Source organism: Lepidochelys kempii, chromosome 1, assembly GCF_965140265.1.
Source record: "Lepidochelys kempii isolate rLepKem1 chromosome 1, rLepKem1.hap2, whole genome shotgun sequence".
Taxonomy (NCBI): domain Eukaryota; kingdom Metazoa; phylum Chordata; order Testudines; family Cheloniidae; genus Lepidochelys; species Lepidochelys kempii.
Window position 1 is genome coordinate 196810330 of NC_133256.1, and position 17186 is coordinate 196827515.

At 41.3% G+C, this 17186-nt stretch overlaps 1 protein-coding gene and 1 long non-coding RNA gene across 9 annotated transcripts in view; one reads left to right on the forward strand and one right to left on the reverse strand.

The window, feature by feature from the left end:
* CMSS1 (cms1 ribosomal small subunit homolog) overlaps positions 1-17186 on the forward strand; it is a 371436-nt gene that overhangs the window by 148594 nt on the left and 205656 nt on the right. The gene's annotated exons all lie outside the window — the stretch shown is intronic.
* LOC140896255 (uncharacterized) overlaps positions 9324-17186 on the reverse strand; it is a 151805-nt gene continuing 143942 nt past the window's right edge. The window contains exons 2-3 of the long non-coding RNA XR_012154492.1: positions 14732-14821; positions 9324-9884 (exon numbers count right to left, since the gene is read on the reverse strand). This is a non-coding gene — a long non-coding RNA (uncharacterized lncRNA). The remainder of the gene's footprint in view (positions 9885-14731; positions 14822-17186) is intronic.

Genomic DNA, 17186 nt, shown 5'->3' on the forward strand with positions numbered 1-17186 from the left:
GAATGGTAGGAACCAGAGGAGGGTGGTGGTATGAGACTGTTCTAACACAGATATTTAAAATATTATTTTGGAACTGAGCTACAGGAGTGGTATGGTGTGGGGAAATCTCTGATTACTCAGTTAGACCAGGAAATACATAGCACAAGAAGATTCTATGGGAGTTTATGGACTGATCTTCAACAAGAAATCAAAGATGATTTTGACACTGACTTAAGTGGGAACAAGATTGGGGCCTTTATTTGGTTGTGGTGAGTAGCATTTTGGTGATGATGGGATAGACTTGGGCTTTGTGCAGTTGTTTGACTGGAGGTGAGACGATGGAGACAGAAACATCACATCTGGTTAATACTTGCATTCACGTGCAAATCTTCCACCCTCCCAAAAGTTAAACACTGGACCCCACCCTATAAACTACTGGGAACTGTTGAGCACACTCAACACATATATTACTTTAGTAGAAGTTGAGGTTGCTTAGCGCTTCACAGGGGCACTCTAGCATTTTGTAGGATTGGACCCTTTGTCCTCCATGCATAGCCCTTGGTGTTGCCCTATATATTCAGAAGTGGCTCAGCTCAGGTGCTAATATGCCCACTTCCTTATGAATCTCGTCCATCACATCCCCCATGTTTGAAGGTGTGGTGCACTTTTCCCATTCAGTCTAGATACATAGGCTCAAACCTGCAGTGTGAGACAATATTTATATCAAAAGAAAAAATTCACTTCCAACATCTAGGAGGTTAACTTGTGAACATTTGCTTAATTTTTTTTAAAGGTGCTTTTGTGTGATGTTTTATTCTTGAATGGTTAGAAATGAGTAATTCTAACAGGAAATAGGTGCGTATTTAGTATTAAAACACACTAGCAGATTGAAAGTATATATTCATTCTGTAAGAGGATAAATTTTCTTAACACTCTGTTCTGATCAATTCAGTTTTTGTTGGGTGAATAGGTATTTAAAACACATTAATAGTAGAGCTGATTTACCTTGTTTAAGAGGATATCCAGACCTGAACAACCTCTGGTTTCAGTACATGCCATTTAGAATGGAAGGCATGGTCACAGGTAATAAATTGGAATATTTCTCTGACATCAGAACATTACTTTTTTTCTGCACTCTGATTATGTGTAGTTAGAAAAAACAGAATTATTCTTACTTAAAAAAAATAAAGGTTTCTTTCTCCACTCTTGCTACTGAGCAAAGCACTGTAGAAATCAGGGTACACCTGGTAGAATCCTTTGACCTTTACTCACACAAATAATCCTATTGAAGTCTGTGGGACTATTCACATGAACAAGGATTACTTATGAGAGTTGGACATGTCTATCTGGGGACACCCAGGGCTTGTCTACACTTGAAATGTGTACACTTCAGTGTAGATACTTCCTACACAGACGGGAGGGGTTCTCCTTTCCATGTAGGTAATCCACCTCCCTGCGAGCTGATAACTAGGTTGGCAGAAGAATTCTTCTATCGACTTAGTGCTGTCTACATGGGGACTTAGGTTGGCTTAACTACATCTTTCAAAAATGTGGATTTTTCACACCCCCGGGCGACGTAGCTGGTTCTGTCAAATTTTCTAATGTAGACCAGCCTCAGAAAAGTGAATTTAAAGCAGATTAGTTAAACGGCATTAAACTCCTGTGTTGACACTCTCACTCAGAATAAAAGTAGCATTTAGACAAACCTTAAGGATTGCAGGATTGTGCCTTTATTTCTGCAACTCTTCTTGCCAGTATAAATCTGATGCAAGATTTATTTATTTGGCTTTAAAGAGGCTATCTGGTCAGGTTCAAAATGTAACTTTATAAGCTTAATATTAGACATATTAATTGTTTTAAGTTCCAGAGCAGACAGTTTTTTCTTTTTGATTTAGTAATTTCCTTGCAGCATTTCCAGCTCAAATACAAGAGCATCAGGGCTGGTGCATAGATCCAAGAACAGTTTATGTAGTAAAATCTAATGAAAATGCAAAAAGTAAATGCGGAGTATTGATGGTTACAAGTAAACAAGAATTTTTTGTTCTAAACCCTTTCAATGTTAGTAATCTTGGATGGTGTTAGTCATGGAGGTAACAGCATTTTGTTTATCTAACTTATCTTTCTGTACTGTCCTTTTAAATTGTAAATTGATCTAATAAACGGTGGGTTATTTGATGATTCCGAAGACTGGTTTACATATAGCGATCAATCCTGCAAACCCTATTAGGGATTAGTGCTCTCTCTTGGGAATGGTCCTATTGATGACAACAGGACAACTGACAGTAGTGAGCACTATATGTAATAATAGTAAGTTGTGTTGCAGTCAATAGGACTGCTTATGGTAGTAAGTAGAACACCCAGTGCATTTTGTAGGATTAGACCCTTTGTTTGCATAACTTTATTTGCATGCAAATTAAATGTTCTTTTAACGTAGGCCTCAGTTTACAAAGGTCCTTCAGCACTCACCTAAAATTGCAGTCCGTGAGTAGTTCCATTAACAAACTAACTGTTCATGTGCTTAAGTTAGGCACATGATTAAATAGTTTGAATCAGGGTCACAGTGAGGCCCCTTATGGAGTGCTCTCTATCCATCAAAGAGTGTAGCAGGAAACTTCATTGTCTTAATAGACTTTTTTTAAAAAGTTAATCATTATCTCCCACCACGGGAGCCATGTAAAGCTTCTGGTCTGTTTTGGCTCGGATGGAATGTTGTTCTTTCCTTTTCTCGTCCTGCAGCCTGGGTGTATGTTCTTATTTAAGTGGTGTTCTGTGTGACTGTTGGCTCACCTGCATTTGAAAGGTGACGGGGAAACCTTTCCATGGTTCTATATATACCACTTTGTGTGCTGTAGATCATCCTTGTTTTCACTTCAAAAAGTTGAAAAGGATGGTTGTGCTGTCATTTAAAAACGTAAGCATTTGTGCCTGGATTTAAAGTGCAAATTGTGGGTAAAAAGGACATCAAAACAGATTGCTTCCCATTAGGGCACGATTGATAAATATTTAATATAGGCAAATCCTTATCTCGATGGCATTGTCCCTACCTTTATTAAACCAGCAATGTCCCAGGCTGTGTTCTCCCTGATAATTGGGACTTGCTGGGGTGTAAGGTCTAAGGTTTTGTACTGGATATAATTCCATTTAGCAAGTTTAACTTGACCCTAAATTATTCTTGTTCAAGGCCTCATAAAAATAGTTTGAAGGCTTAGGCAAGACTATAGTAATAAATGTAGTGCTCAGACTTTGAAAAATAATTAAGAACAGAATTCTTGTCAAGTTATACAGATCACCCGTGTAATACGTAATTGCTGAGAGTTAGACCCCCTTGTGGACTCGCACTGTACTTGTAAGAAACAGCATTGTCAAATTTGCAGTTGCCTGGTTAAGCATTGAGTCTGGGTCCTCTGCACCCTCAGCTCGCAGACGTGACAATGGAATTATAGGCATTTTCCAGATGCATGAGTGCCAGCTGTACCCAGGACTGCTGTTGTGAGTGGGGAGGCACTTGAGAACTTTGCCCCCATCCCAGCCCCTGCTCCTGACTGTCTCAGAGCTCTGATTAGCAGCTGCAGACTGTGTCAGGTCATCAGCTCCTTCCCCCTGCTAATAAACTCTCCGGTGGGAGTAGAATTCAGTTTGCCTCCCAGCAGTGGGGCAGAGGGATAGGAGAATTTGCAGGTGGAAATGGGGAGGAAACGAGCGCTACCAAAACCTAACCCCACGCATGCACTTTACCCCCAGGGAAAAGATGAAGGAGAAAATGAACCACACAGGACGTGTTAGTTGCTTAATGCACTTCAGGAAGGTGTGCAGATACTTCTGTGATGAGTGTAGTATAAGAAGCTGTATAGAACAGAGAGCATAATAGAGAGACTGCCTGTGCAGCTGCCACTTAGGCCCAGGTGACAGTCACTCCCTTGGGCTTTGTCGTGGGGATGAGGGCTGAAGGGTGCATCCCTCTGTCACGCATGAGAGGCCCGAAAGTGAGAGAGCCTATGGTGAGGGGAGGGCAAGGAAAGGAGAAGGGAGACTACTTGGGGGCCTGCTCCCATAGCTCATCCTGGTGCCTATAAATCGCGGTTGAACCTTTGACTAGGGGTATGTCTATACTGGCAGAGTTACAGTGCCGGAGGGAGGTCAGGAGGCATCCTGGGTCCTGTCCCAATGCCCCATGATGCATTGCTTTGCATCCCAGCAGTCCTTGTGCTTCTGTCCACATTTGGCTTCACCTTTCAACGGTTTGTGTATTGCGCACCCTGCCTCTTCGGGCTGCAGGAATGATCCCAAACTGTTGACCAGTAAGCTGCTCGCTCTGACCAACACGTCATGAGTGGCAGCAGAGTTATTCCTTAAGCTACAAAGGCAAAAGGAGTGTGACATTGATCTTGCCATGTGTAGTAGCTGCGACATGAGATTGCTTGTGGCATTCACGGTGATGCTGACCAGAGTACAACGCCGCTTTTGGGTTCGGGAAACAAGCACTGAGTGATGGGATCACATCGTGATTCACATCTGGGATGACAAGCAGTGGCTGCAGAACTTTCGGATGAGGAAAGCCACATTCATGGGATTGTGTGATGAGCCAGCCCTGCGGCGCAAGGACATGAGAATGAGAGCTGCCCTGTCATTGGAGAAATGCATGGTGATTGCACTGTGGAAGCTGGCTACTCCAGATTACTACCGATCGGTCACTAACCGGTTTGGAGTGGGAAAGTCGACCATTGAACTCGTGTTGATGGAAGTGTGCAGGGCCGTTAATTGTATCCTGCTCCGAGAGACGGTGACTCTGGGCAATGTGCGTGACATTTTGGATGGCTTTGCACAAATGGGCTTCCCTAACTGTGGAGGGGAGATATTTGGCACTTGTATTCCAATTCTGGCACCAGATCACTGAGTACGTTAATCGGAAGGGGTATTTCTCTATGGTTCTCCAGGCGCATGTGGATCAGTGTGGGCATTTCATGGATATTAACGCAGGCTGGTCTGAAAAGGTGCATGACTGATGCATCTTTCAGAACACTGGCCTGTTCAGGAAGCTGCAAGCAGGGACTTTCTTCTCAGACCAGAAGATCACTGTAGGGGAAGTCGAAATGCCCACTGTGATCCTGGGAGACCCTGCCTACACCTTAATGTCGTGGCTTATGAAGCCAAACACAGGGGACCTTGACAGCAGCAAGGACCAGTTCAACAACAGTCTGAGCAAGTGCAGAATGATTGTTGAGTTTGCTTTTGGCTGTTTAAAGACCCGCTGGCACTGCCTATATGGGAAGCTGGCCCTGGCCAATGACAATAGTCCTGTGCTTATAGCCATGTGTTGTATACTCCATAATATTTGTGAAGGGAAGGGTGAAAGCTTCACTCAGGGCTGGACCACTGAGGCTGACCACTTGGAGGCTGAATTTGAACAGCCAGAGACCAGAGCTATTAGAGAGGTGCAGTGCGGGGCCATAAGGAACAGGGATGCCTTGAGGCAGCAGTTTTAAGCTGAAAGCCACAAATATTGGTTGCTATGCTCTGCAGTGCAGTGCTTGTAATGCTAGGAGGTGATTGTGATTGGTGCAGACGATGCACTATGAAGGTTTTAGAAAATTGCCTGTTGCTTTGCAGGGCTCCGTTTCTTTTCAGTTAATAGAATAAAGATTGCTTTCAAACCAGCACAATTCGTTTATTAAAAAACAACAACAGGAGTATAGAAACAAACCAAAAAACACAGCTCTTTGTAGAACCGGCAGCTTGTGGGCGCAGCACCGGAGCAGCAGTTTGCCTCCTGCGCCCTGTGGTAGGCCTTACACAGCTCCTTCACTTTGACCCTGCACTGCAGTGTGTCGCGGTCATGGCCCCTGTCTGTCATGCATCGTGAAATCTGTCCATAGGTTTCATAATTCCTGTGGCTGGAGCGCAGCTGGGACTGGACAGCCTCCTCTCCCCAAATGCTGATGAGGTCCAGCAGCTCAGCATTGCTCCAAGCAGGGGATCCCTGGTGGATGGAGCAGGCATGGCCACCTGGAAAGATGCGCTGAGACCACTGCATGTGTCACCGAGCAAACAGGAAGGGGGCTGTCAAAATTCCAAAGGAATTTATGGGATGGGGATGATGGTTGGTCACCTGAGGGCAGGGCAGTAGAGTTCAAACAGATGACCAGAGAGGCAAGAGCAGGCATTGTGGGACACCTCCCGGAGGCCAATCGCAGCGCTGTAATCGACCTGGGTGTCTACACTGGCACTGCAGTGCTGTACCCCCGGCACAGAAAGCCGTACGCCTCTCGTTGGTGTGTTCTGTTGTTGTTGGTTTTTTGTTTGTTTTTTTTTAACAGCGCTGCAACTGTGAAGTTTCTGCACACTAAGTGGTTTGGCAGTGTGTACACCTGGGGAGTTACAATGCAGAAAGATGCTTTACTGCGCAGAAACTTGCCAGTGTAGACAAGGCCTAAATAATTTTTCCTCTTCCCCCATGTTTGGCAGGGCTTAGGATGGGACAAGACATAGGAACCTTGTCCCAGATAGAAAGGAGACTGCAGAGGTGGAATAAACAGACATACAGAGAAAGTCCTAATTCCTCATCATTGTGGAGGAAATGGGACCAGGAAAGTTGGGGTTTAGGGGTGAATGTCAGGTAATATTGTACTTTCAGCTTTGTTGTACAATAGAGTTAATCTTATGCATACTTTGGAATCTCTTCTGAGGAGCACCCCTGGGGGCAGAAAAGGTCCAATGATCAGGACAAAGAGGCAGGAACTTCCTTCAGTGACACAGACATTGTGTGTGGCCTCAAGCAAGTCGCTTCTCCATACCTTGTTTTTTTCTGAAAGATGAGGATAATATTTAATATTTCACAGGGCTGTTGTGAGGACTGAGTGGTTTTGACAGCTCTTCGAAGAAGGAAAGTGCAATGTAAAGTGCTATGTCCAAAATTGGATGCCAAAAGCTAAACATCTACGTACCAGATATAGTCTCCCAAAATAAATGAATGGCTTCATTTTCTTCCATAGGTGCTGAACACCTGCAGCTCCCATTGACACTCATTAGGCAGTTTTGAAGATTTTTATTTTTGTTGGGAGTTGCAGGTGTTGAGCACATCTGAAAATCAGGCCATTTTCATTTAGATGCCTAAATGTGGATCCAGGAGCCTGACTTTAGGCATCCAAATTTAATGATTTTGGCCTGTATATCATGTATTTTATTTTACTTTGTTTTTTAGTTATCCATGATTAGGAAGCTTGATGTTCATTCTCATGGAAATTTGGAAAGTGAAAAATACTTCGTTTAGTATAAGAAGATGGTCTGTACAAAGCAAATTTAGGCACCGGAAGCCAGCAGTTTATAATAAAACACTGTGCTTTGAGAGAGACCAATCTTGCAAAGGTAAAAAGACATTTTAAAAAAAAATCTAGCCCTTGCTGGTATAATAAAAACGAATTTGAGTCCAGTGTAATGCACTGAAATTCAGTTGCTGAAGCATTAGAGAATTAATTGGATGTCAGAGATTTACATTTGGAAAATAAATGCTCTAGATGGAGTACTAGCCCATAAATTCATCATGGGCTTCTGATGATATCCTAAATGTAAAGGTGTATGATGTAGGATTTCAATATCAACTTACAGTTCTTGAAAGTTGATACTCTAACACATTTTCCCCATCCATTAATTAATACAGTGGCAAGGCAGAATAACTTCACATGTCTGATGCTTTATATTGCAAATTGCAGCTGCTATGACTAATTATTTCCATTGAAAAATATTCATGTTTCTGTGTATAGTAACAAGTTCTTACAACAGGTATGAAATTAAATTGTTGCCCTTCTGTGTGAGGAATATTTAAGTTATGTATGGAGCTGAGACATTTTATTTGAATTTAGATTTGTTGGAGACTTTAAGATCTTCGGTTTGCCTCTGAAGCTTTCCATGTGAAATTAGTACTGGTGAAAGGTGCTGGATTGTAGTCCTGAAGAATGAAGGTCTCTCGTTAAAGATCAGATAAATCATGGGCGGTGGCAATGGGTGAGCCTGGCAGACGTAACTCAACCCTGATCTAGAGAAAGCATCTTCAGGAGTGAGAGGAAGATCATTCTTCAGATCAATCCTTCACTTCTCTACTGAGAGTGCCAATATTTATGGTGCTTTTCATGATGTTGTTATAACCAAGGTTGTAACTGATGCATTTATTTTTGATGTTTTTAATATAATTGTAATATTAAGATTTGTCTCACTGTAACTGAGCGCTCTCAGACTGCATGGAATAGAAGGACTGTAAAACTGAGTGACCTACAGGAGATGTTACTTAACTTAGAAAGGCATTTTGGGCCAGAACTGACCAAACCAGTCCTACATCATGTGCTATCTTAACTCCATTTGGAGCGTTGGGAGGGAATAGTCCTTGAGATGAGGATTTTAGGAACTAATCTGTATTAAACCCTGAGACATTGCCAGTTGCTTTGGACTGGAATTTAAATACTGTGGTTTTCTTTTCTGTACTCACTATACAAATTCTGTATCGGAGAGAGAATGGAATTTGGAAATGTCTGATGTCCAGGGTCCCTATTTGAAAAAAGACTTATGTTAATGAACAGCATCTGTATAAGTTTAGGATAGCATCCTGCATATTCCTAAGGAATTGGCTTTATTGTGAAGGGACGTGTCTTATGAGAATGACAACATGCGTGTTAAATCATAGGATTGCTTTATGTATTACTACATTTTGAGGGCAACCTAGAACATGTTTATCAAGATGTGACTCAGGACTCCTATGGGATAAGAAACAGATACCTCCATTAGAGCATTAATTGTGAGTCTGTACTTTTTGCATGGTTCCTAGCCCCTTGCGGTCAAAAAACAAATATTTTCATTACAAGGTATTCTATTAAGAAGAAAGATGACAGTGTAATCCCCCTTGTTGAAGAACATCTTTTGATAGTTTAATGCCATTGACATTGTGAAACAACTGCAAGCTGATTATTGCATTTATCAAAAAGTCAGTATGGGAACTGCTTCAGGCTCCTTTATCTTTCAACACCTCCCACAGCGGAAGGGGGTTTACGCAAGGGCTGCTGGGGAGAGGCTATTAAACTGATGCATGAAGCCAACCTGATCTGACAAGGTTAAAAAAAAAAGTTATCAAAAATAATTTTTTATTGGCTGAAATAATCTGGGCTTCTGTTGAGGTAGTTTATAATGGAGTGGGAATGACTCTTTGTCAGAAATCTGCATGTATTTTTGAGCATATTAACTGACATTTTAACATGGAACTGTAACTGCTTCAGGCTTGCATTTATGCAGCACTAAACCAAAGCTTCTACCTTTCTTCCCCAGGATCCTAGAGAATTTTAATAGCAATTAGAGATGCAAGGAAACAAAACATATGTCCTATAACTGATCAACTCACTGATGCAGGACTGTTCTCTTTAGTTATTTTCTACCACTTTGTCCAGTCTAGTTTTAGGTATTTCCAGGGATGAGCCTTTCACCATTTTTCTTTGGGAAATTATTTTGCAGTCGTCTTAAGATTTAGGGAAGCTCTCATGATATTTAGTGTAAATCACATTGGTCTTTATAGGCTTCTGTCGCTGAACTGGAACCCGAACATGCAGGGATTGGCTTGCTGATAACCCCAGCAAATTGATTCCTGTTTTGTTTCTGATGCTGCCTCTTACTTGTAAAATAGATATGATGATACCCATTTCTCAAGGGTGCTGTGAAGTTTGTAAAACTCCTTGAGTTCCTCAGACGAAAGGCAGGTGATATATTCATATTCTTTCAAAATAGATGTAGTTGTTAGACTCTCTTAGGTTACTTTTTCCTTTCCTCAGAAAGAGTTTCAAAATAAAGCTGGTCACTTTGAAATCTTGATATTTAAATTTTCATCTAAATCTTGTATACGCCCCAGATAAGCAAGGTAATTCAGCAGGAGCCTAATATTAAGCACATGAATATTTCCATTAATGTCAATAATACTACTCACATTCTTAAAATTAGGCACATATTGGTGAATCAATGCCTTAATTCAAAAATTAAACTTTATCCCTTCAACTTTTTTTATTGAACAACTTTTCCATTCCATCAAAGGTAATTTATCCCTAAAGAACTTGCTTCTTTTATCTCAACAGAACTACGTGCCAATTTATACATACCACACATTCAAGAAAAGATTAATGTGTTTTGTTTTTGAACCCTGAAGGAATGATGTAATTTTAAAATTGTTTTCACAAACTGGAATATTTCTGGGACGTTCTTGTTCAGACTCTCATATACCTTGCTAGTGAGGATGTACTATTTTGTCACTAGGCAGTATGTAACAACTGCCACAAGTCTTAAAGGTTGTTTCTTCCCTTTTTTTGTGTTGACACTAACTTGGATCCTGGTGTCTTGCAAGGCCATTGTTCCCCCACATCAAATCCAATGTGGTCTTAACAGATGGGGCAGTAAGAGAGTTTTAATGCCATGTTGCAAAAGAAAGCATCAAAATTCCTCTGAGAAAATGAATCAAAATGGGTTCTGCTAATCCTCTTGATCTCATAGAGATAGGGTCAGACAACCAGTGATCCAGCCTGAAAACTCAAGCAAAGTTTGTGGTGATAGTAGGAGAGGGAAATACTGGTGTCCTTTTATGGTAGAGTCCATACAAATTCCATTTAGTTTCTGTTGCTTGCACAGCCTTAGACTTTGTCTACATTGAAACTTTGTTGGCAAAACGTTTGTTGCTCAAGGTGTTTTAAAAAAAAAAAAAAAAAAAAGAGCACTTTCCTGCCAACAAAGCTGCTGCCGCTCATGGGGGGTGGAAGATATTTGTTGGTGGGAGAGCTTTCTCCCGCCGACAAACGGCAACTACACTGTGCGCCTTTTAGTGGCACGGCTGTAGCAGCACAGCCGTGTCGCTGAAAGGTGCATAGTGTAGACAAAGCCTTAGGTATGCTTCATTGGTTCCATTTAGTAAATATTATTTTTTGTTTTACATTCAATGAAACAGCCAAGTGGGACTCTGCAGAACAATGCTGCTAAGCCTTATAATGTGCTTTAAAACTTGGCTATTGTTCAGCAAGTGTGCTGGAACAATTTTTATAGTGGGGGTGCTGAGAGCCATTGAACCAAACTATAAACCCTGTATATGACGGGAGCCACTTCAAGCCAGGGGATGCAACAGCACCCCCCGCACTCCTAGTTCCAGCACATATGTTGTTCAGTGCTCTGCCCCAAGCGTTCTCTCCCTTTCCTCCACACAGATCATATACATCTGCCTCCCCAGAGGGGAGGCAGATGGGGTACCTGGATTGCAACTGGTGGACTCTGTATCATCAGCCTTAACCATACAGGCCTTCAGAAGATTGGCCTATTGGTTAGGGTGCTAGCCTGGAACTCTGAGGACCTGGGTTCAATTTCCTGCTCTGCCACAGACATTTTTTGTGACTTCAGGCAAGTCATTTAGGGCCAGGATTTTTAAACATAGGTGCCTAATTCCCTTGATTTCAGTGGGAGTTAGGCCCCTAAATTTCTTTAAAAAACTGACCCTTAGTCTCTATGTGACTCAGTCTGCCTTCTGTAAAATGGGAATGATAGTACTTCCACACCTCCTGGGGGATAAATACATTGAAGATTGTGAGGTGCTCATCATATGATGGTAATGGGGCCATATAAGTATCTTAGATAGGAGGATGATCCACGTGAGTGAAAGCATCAGTCTACTTTGTGATTTAAGTAATCAGCTATCCAAATTAGTTTGTTTTCGGAATCAGAACAGTGGTCTTCAGGATTATCCAAATTATAAAATAATTCTGCAGCCCAGCCATGAGTTTCACTAGCTATATCAGCTAGATATTTAAGATGTCACTGTGATTATCGATATGTGTATTAGACATTATGTTACTCAAACACAATCTTGTAAACTCGCATCTTATCAACACCCGAGCGATTGCTCATAACATATTAAGAAACTTCCCTACTGTGAGAGATTACTTTATTTTACAGTGAAGTCAATGGGAGTTATGCCCAAGTAAGGATGGAACATTGAATAATGACCTGAATTTAGGATTTGCTTGTTGTTTGTATTGTAGTAGTGCCCAGACAGGGTGCCAGGATTAGGACACCACTGTGCTGGATGCTGCGCCAATACATAGTAAGAAAATCTCTGCCTTAGCATTTACAATCTAATAAAACAAAAACAGATGAAGAGTGGGGGAGTGGAACATAAGCCAATCTGTCTGAGTGGTGATAGTTACGTATCATCTTCATTAGTTTTGTCATTCCTTTTGTCACGTGAAGATGGAGGCAGGGCAGCCACTGAAATATGTCCAATATTTATACTCCTTATATATATTACTTCAGTGATACTCAACCATTCCTCAGCCTTGCCATTATTTAGTTGGCTAGCTTATTGTAGTCCTTATGGGAGAAGTGGATCTCGGAGGAATACGTTAGAGGCCTTAAGGATCAATTGAAGGAGGGTGTTTCATGCTGAAATTGCAGTGTGGAAGAGAGCTAGAGATATTTTTTTTGGGGGGGGGGAGTTTGATGACTGCTATCATGCATATTTACCCTGAATTGTAACAAATCCTGGGATGCCACAATGAAAGCTTTCAGAACCCAAATTCCCAAGGTGTAATTGAGGAGGAGGATAATTTCTGCGTAAGAGCAATCCTAAATGACACACAACTAGCTGAAAAACCTGGATAGATTTTGTTATACAAAGAGAATAGTGACGGTTTGGGGGAAGAAATTTTACAGGCTAGACCACCTACAATGTTTCAGAGGTTTCCTTCCCTCTTCCTCTGTGAACAGAGGTGTACTACAGAAAATCATGCAGTTTGGAATGTCAGATCAGCCCTGGAAGAGTAGAACTGAATTGGGAGTGTGTGTTCTTATGAGAGCAAGAAACTAATAGAGACAAGGCCTTGATAGGCCTGACTACACTACAATTCCTTCTCACTGGCAGTTTCTTCTGGCTTTTGTATTACATTAGGGCTTGTCTACACATCCAACCACTGCAGACCACACAGGTGTGAATTGCAGTGTGCACTAAAGCGCTGGGCTGTAACTGCCCTATGTAGACATTGCTAGCGCGAATGAAAAGGTACCTAGTTAGCGTTAACATAGTGCTCTTTCAAACACAGGGCGGTTACACAGGGCAGTTACAGCCCAACACTTGAGTGCATATAAGCACTGCAGTTCACACCCCCATAGTCCACACTGTGGGGCTGTGTAGACAAGTCCCCAGTCAAAACTGCTGAAAAGCCTTGTCTTCACTAGGGCTCCTACATTTACTTATACCAGTTCATCTGAACAAATGATAGCATGAATGGGAATTAGGTGGCTAGCAAGTCAGCCAAGCACTTGAAACTCTGTTTGTAATTAAACTCATGCTTAAGTCCATCTCTCTTCAACAGAGCACTTAAGCATGTGCTTAAACCTCACTGGTCTATGGGGCTTTCACTTAAATATGTATTTAGGTGCTTTTTTTTTTTTTTTTTTTTTTTTGGTCACAGGGATAGACTTAAGCAGATGTTTAAATGTTTTCCTGAACTGGGGCCTTATTTCTTAAAATTACCTATGTCAGTAAGGTTCACCTCCTGGCAGTGCTGCTGATTAAATCTGTGACCTTGTGCAAGTCACTTAAATTCTCTCTGCCTTCCTTTACCCAAGCATAAAGTTTAATCCATTCTTTTAAAACAAACTGTTTGAAATCATTAAATGGAAGGCACCATATAAAGTGCCATTATTTCTGTGGTCATGTCAGGCTGAAAGATTTATTTTTGTGAGGCAAATAAAGAGTTAAAGGCTCATGTAGTTTCAAAGAAACATCTAACAGCTGCTGTAAACTATCTGTACAATCCTAAATGACCTCATCCTTGTTATACAATAGTGATAATATCCAAAAAGGGTGCAAAGAAAAAAAAAGGATATGTTCTAGAAATGTACATGTGCTATGTAAAACTATCAGAAATATTCTCTCTCAAGGGGCTACATACTACAAGAATAAAGTTAATTTAAATTAGATGGTGAAATTAAATTTGCACAAAAATGTATTTACAGCAACAGTATTTCTGTCCAAAAGACTGTTTTTGATTACTTAGTGTATAAATGGCAAATGAAAACTCATTTTGATACATGCTGTATGCTAATAGCCACCATTCAGATGTAATGTAATTACAGATTGCTATCTCCATGAAGCTGCTTTTTAAGTGGCAATAATATATAGGAATCAGATGTGTTTTTGACAATTTTTGTATGAGTTTGAAGAGATTATTAAGCTTGTGAAAGAGTGGAGTGAAAATGCAATTTGTTGTGTATCTGATTTTTTTGCTTAAATACATTTTCCATACTTTAGAAGTAACAAGATGAATTAGGGATCTGTAGATCTATAACTGCACATATTAACTTGTTAACTAAATAGGAGCTACATTTCTGAACTGAGTGGAAATGAAAGTTTTTGGCTTTACATTCTGTACTGAATGCTTTAAAATGAGAAGGATTCTCAGGATGGTGCCAGTTCAGTTCAGGAGATATAAGAACCTCTTCCAAATCTTCTGCCCAAGAAAGCAAGGACCCTAATCAACTATGAATGTTTGAAAAACTTTGACACGTTTGATTAACAGTCACTCTACAGGACACTTTTATATAGGTAATTTGAAAATGTGACAAGTTCAGATGCTTTTTCTAGTTTTGTTGTTTAACACGTATCTTTTTAAAATAAAAACTAAGTGCTATTTCTTTTGTATTGTCGGTTGTTTCCTAATTTCTTAAAACGTGAAAATAAAATCTCTCCTACCAGTTTTGTACTTTGCTGTTTGCAAGCAGTGAGTTTTCCACTTGGTCACATACTGTAATAGTGTCCAGAATTGTCTCTTGTAGTATGAATCTGGAATAAAAAAGAAAAGTTCATAACATAGTTTTATAACAAGCATAGGCAGGCATTACTTAAAGGTGTGATCCTAAAGCCTATTAAAGTCAATGCAAAGATGTCCATTTTTTTAAGTGGACTTTAGATTAGGCCCTAATTTGGTAAATTTCTGCAAAACAGTTTATTCCGGGGAAGCCTGTAGTTCTGCTTAGGATTTCTACTGTCTGAATTGTGAAGTGTACAGACCATGCTCATCATTTTGTAATTGGTCAGATTGATCTGTGTCCATGAAAGAGGTATATAAATTGTATGTATTTGTTCCATTTGTATTTTATTTAAAAAACTATTTCTTCTACCTGTAACACAGTAAAAATGTAATTTTTCTTCATAATGAAAAATGCAGCAAACATTATTCTGGGATTTTTTATACTAAACATCCACGTTTATGAGTTAATAGGCACAATCAGCTGTGTCAGGCATGCCCCTTGGTCTGTTGTATGGTATAGTGCCTCTTGCATGGCAGATGTGGGAGCATGATTGGGAAATGGCATTGCACTGTTATTGACTATTATAAGGCTAGGCACTGTTTGTCTTTTTCATCTGAGTTACTGTGTTACAGCTCATTCAGTTGATGTTTTAGGGAGGTTAAGGCTGATCACTAAAATAAAGTGCTAGGCAAAAATCAAAAGCCTACTGTATGCTGAGGCATAACATAAGTGGGCTGTATGTTTAGAAAATCCAAAAACCTAACAAAGAACAAAAAGGGAAAGCTGAATGTGACTCTTTGGAATCACAAAAACAATTTTTATTCTGACCTTACTAGGGAACTCATTTATTGAACACACACAGAGCCTTTTCAAACTAAATTACATTTCATATTTTGCCCACTCCATCTGGAATCTAGTGCCAAAGTGAAAACCACATAATATATTTTTAGGATTAAACCATCTATTACTGATAGATAATGACAGTGCAGGAGGAGAAGGCACCAGTTAGTCTGCATTAGCTCATGTATTCTGGATAATTCTTTAGTGAACTTTTAAGATTTGTGAAATTCTACCACTCTATGCTGATGTCAAAAATGCAGTGAGACATGATGAATTATCTCTTCTCCCAAGTCACTGACAGGTCACTTCATATACTGCCAACATAGCACTCCCGCTGCTTTTTGAAGTATTGTGTCATGTAGTCCGTATTGTAAAATTAAATAAAACAGATAATTTAACGTCATCTGAGCTAGAATATATCGCCCCTTATAATAAAAAGCACTTCAGGGTTTATAAACCTAATGGCCCCATTCAGTTCAATTATGTATTCTGATTTAAGTTTTATTTATTTCAATATTTTGAACAGGTAGACGCTAGATTTTGGATCTATAGTGACTTTCAGTGAGGCTTATGTTCCTAAATACCTAAGTCAGTTTTGCAAATACTTATGTGTGTGTGAAAATGTTAAATCTAATCTTTAGTTACAAAGGGGTTTGTCTTAACTGTGAGACTGGGCAACAAAATGGCAGGTGAAATTCAATGTTGATAAGTGCAAAGTAATGCACATGGAAAACATATTCCCAACTGTACATACAAAGTGCTGAGGTCTAAATTAGCTGTTACCACTAGGGTTGCCAACTTCTTAATTGTAGAAAACTGAATGCCCCTACCCCAAGGCCCTGCCCCTTCTCTGAGGCCCCACCCTCTGCTGACTCCATTCCCCATCCCTCCATCACTTGCTCTCCCACACACTCGCTCATTTTCATCAGGCTGGTGCAGGGGGTTGGGGTGCGGGAGGGAGGGAGTGAGGGCTTTGGCTGGGAGTGCAGGGTCTGGTGTGGAGCCAGGGCTAAGGGGTTTGGAGTGCAGGAGAGGACTCCAGGCTGGGGCCAAGAGGTTCAGAGTGTGGATTGGGGCTCTGGGCTCGGATAGGGATTTGGGGTGCGAAAGGGGATGAGGACTCCAGCTGGGGGTGCAGCCTCTGGGGTGGGGCTGGGGATGAGGAGTTTGCAGGGCAGGAAAGGACTCTGGGCTGGGGCCGAGGAGGTTGTGGTTTGGGGGGAGTGAGGGCTCCGGCTGGGTGTGTGGAAGGGGGCTCAGGGCTGGGGGAGGGGGTGGAGTGCAGGAAGGGGTTTGAGGTGTGGGGTTCTGCTGGGTGGGGCTTACTTCAGGCACTTCCGGAAGCAGCTGGCATGTCTGGCTCCTAGGCAAAGCGGTAGCCCCGGGGGCTCCACGTGCTGCCCTTGCCCCGGGTGCCGGGTCCATAGCTTCCATTAGCTGCGGTTCTCAGAAAATGGGAGCTGCGTAGGTGGCACCTGTGGGCAGGAGAAGCATGCAGCAGAGCCCCGTGGCCGCTCCTTTACCTAGGAGCTGGACATGCTCGCTTCCGGGAGCCG